This window comes from Drosophila mauritiana, chromosome 3L (genome assembly GCF_004382145.1).
Source record: "Drosophila mauritiana strain mau12 chromosome 3L, ASM438214v1, whole genome shotgun sequence".
Taxonomy (NCBI): Eukaryota; Metazoa; Arthropoda; class Insecta; order Diptera; family Drosophilidae; genus Drosophila; species Drosophila mauritiana.
In genome coordinates this window covers 1124613-1127907 of record NC_046669.1, presented here as the reverse complement: position 1 = coordinate 1127907, position 3295 = coordinate 1124613, and positions in this window count along the sequence as shown.

Sequence of the window (3295 nt, the reverse complement as noted above, 5' to 3'; positions counted from 1 at the left end):
AGCTTCTTCTCACACTTTCTGGATCCTGTTGACAGTGGTCTACGGTAGGTGCCTCTTTCATTTGGAATCAATGGGCTCTTTCAGAGGGTCTATCGATCAATCATGGATGCTTTTGTTTAATGAATTATTAAACACTTTTATGCATTCTTATCATGTTCAAATTAATTGAAGTTGAAGATAACTCCAGTTCCAGAAGGTTTGAAGGAGTTGATAGACTCGTCTTCATTGTTGAATTAATTGTTTAATTTTAAGGGATTTCGATTAGCCATTTTGTTGAGGGTATTCACAGTATCGACAATCGAATTTCGAACTCCGGCCTTCAGTGGCTTTGGCCATTTCCTGTCGCCTTTTCTTTGGCCATCGCTTTCTCTTTTGACTGCAAGTGTGTGACGGTATTTTTTTTAGCACTGGTTGCTGGTTGGCTGCAGATTTCAACTCTTTCGCTTTGCCAGCGGATGTCCTTTAAAGGTCCTTTAGCGCGGTTTCCACACCGATGCCCCGGCCACTGCCCACACACTTTCTTCACGCTGCTCCGATAATTTCACTTTGAATTTCCTCATCGCAGCTTTTCTGGAGAACGGAAGCGCGCTAGTTTCCTTTCCCAGTGGACCGGTTAGTTTTCCGCGTTCTTTTTCCAACAACTGTGCGCCATCTTCGGACTTGTCAAAGCGGAAAGGGCCTTCATTTCCGCCTCGAAAGAGCCGCCGCGTTTCCCCTTTTCCAATTCGCTATCTGCCAAAAAAAAAATTGAAAAAAAATCGAGAAAGAAGAAACAGCCTGGTAAAGGTGTATGGTATGCTCAGCTATGTTTTTAAAAATACTCATCAGAAATTGTTTAGTTAAGACAAGATCGCGAATTTTGCGTTTCTTTTAGTTCTTAAAAACACAAATTTGTCAACATTTTTTATTGCGAAACTTCGAAATTTCGGAATTTATATTTAACCATCATCGAATCGTCTTCCAAAACCAATTCTATCTAATTTTGATCAATAATATAATGAGGTTTCTCTTGATCAACACACTGTTCCCACTGCGCCTTCCATTTTTGATCTGCTTAAATTATTTCAGTTTCCATTGCGAGCTTGTTACTTAAGATTAAAAAGAATTTTTTAAAAAAATTATTATTTTAAACATTCTTGAAAAATTTTTTTCATAGTACACATTTACTAAGATACTACACAGAATATGCAATCCTATAAATTAGACTCGTTAGTAATATATTCTTCCTTTCCTTCTTTCTAAGTAAGCATAGGAACATACTGGTGACAGGTGACAGTATTAATCAGAGGAAAAGGCGTAGGATTTTCGAGGAAAGGATTCCCCCTCAAGATGTCAAGGCCCCGAGAAAAAACGGGGAGCTCCCGAAGAGTGGGAAGAATCCAAGCACCTTGCCGCCGATTCGCCAAACGAAGGCCGCAAAAAATAATTTGCGAAGTGCCACGCGTTTTTTAGCCCATGTGTGCACCCCCGATTTATATATGCAGATATCTATATATAAAAGTATTTGGCCCCCACAGACGCACACACGTATATATTTATATATATATAGATATATTTCGAGTGGTCGGGCCAATCGGCGTCGAGCACGAAGCTCGCAGAGGCTCGTGGAGGCGCCCGAATGCCAAAAAGGTCAAAAAGAGAGAGGGCAAATGGAATAAAATATGCAAAATATACAAAATAGCACACACAAATACGGCGCACACGGACACACGCACACACAGGCAAACGCAGAACAAAGGGGGATTTATTTTAGTTGTTGTTATTGGCTGCGCAAAAAACAATAACAACGGCCTATAGATGCGGCAATAGCAGCAACAACAACTCCTATTAAAAATGCGTTTCCATAGGCGCCGCCTACCGCGTGACGTCACTAGCTGCACTTGCTGCCTTTTTGCCTCCTTTTCTTTCAGCTTTTCCTCGTACTCTTTTCTTTTTTGCTCTTTTCGGTTGCCACCTCCAAGTTTTCGTTTTCGCGGGGCAGCATGGGGAAGAGGAAGCAGAGAAGAGAGTGCAGCCGAAGCTTTTCGTTCGTTTTCGCTCGTCTTTCTGCCGTTTTTTTGTTGTTGCTCTGCTCCCCTTCTTCTCGTTCGCTTGTGTGTGTGTGTGTGTGTGTAGGAGCAAGCAGCTTGCTGTCCCACTCGCACTCGCGCCCTCTTACGGCACTTTGAGGGGCGTGGCCAAGTTGTGAGTGTGTAGCTGTCGCCACTTTTTCTCTGCTCTTTTTTGCCATAGTTTCTGTGCCTAAGCAGCAAAAGCAACAACAAGGAGGTTAAGGATGATGCAGAAGAAGAAGAAAGAGGGTTGGCAACTATTTTGAAACACTTTCTTACTGGACATTGGTCAGTTTCTCTTTCTTGCCACTGCTGTTGCTGTTGTTGTTGCTGCTTTCAGCTCGGTTGCAAGTTGCTGTCGCTATTCTCTTCAAGTTGCAGGTGTAGGCTGCAATTCTTTTGGGACCTTAACATGCTGCTTTGCCGATTTGTTAAGATTTTTGAGATTTATTGGTAGGTTGGATTTTACATAAATAATTTTATTTTACATATCAAAACCAACTTTAATAAATATGACAAGTTTGTAATTGTAAATTAATATGTTCAAATAATAAAAACTATTTTTAAAAATTGATGTGACAACGAAAATAAGAAAGATTATTTTGGTTCTAAAACAATTTTATAAAAATGGTGTACGTGTGCAGTAGTAAAATTTATATTATTTATGTAAAACTATTAATGATGTACTAAATGTATAAAACCAAAAAAAAAACAAAACAAGTGCATTTTATATATTAATAAAATATGTAATCTCACAGAAACACAATTTCATTTGAATTATAATTTCTTATACAAATATCAAAATTTATAATTTTTTTTCCAGCAAGATCTCTGAAAATCAAAATATAAAGAAAGCAAAGAGCGCACTTACTTTCGCTCTTAAGCAGCCGCTCTGCCGATTTCTCAATTCGCCGCGAAAACCGGAAAACACCACGCCGGCGCTCTCATTCGCCGCGAGAGAGCGGGCAGCGCAGTCGGCGACGGCAGCGCGGCGTCGAGTTTCATTCAATTTTTTGAAATTCAGTTCGTTTATCTGTGAGATTCAGTTCGTATCTGACTTTCGGCGTGAGTGGAGTGCAGCGTTTGCTTTTACGGCCACTGAAAGCCAGCAACAACAACAATAAACCCACAACAACAACAGCGACAGAAGCGGCAGCAAAGACAGCAAAGCAAAAGCAACAACAAGTGACGTGCAACAACGACGAGCAGAACAGCATGTGTTGCATGCAGTGAACAAAACAAAC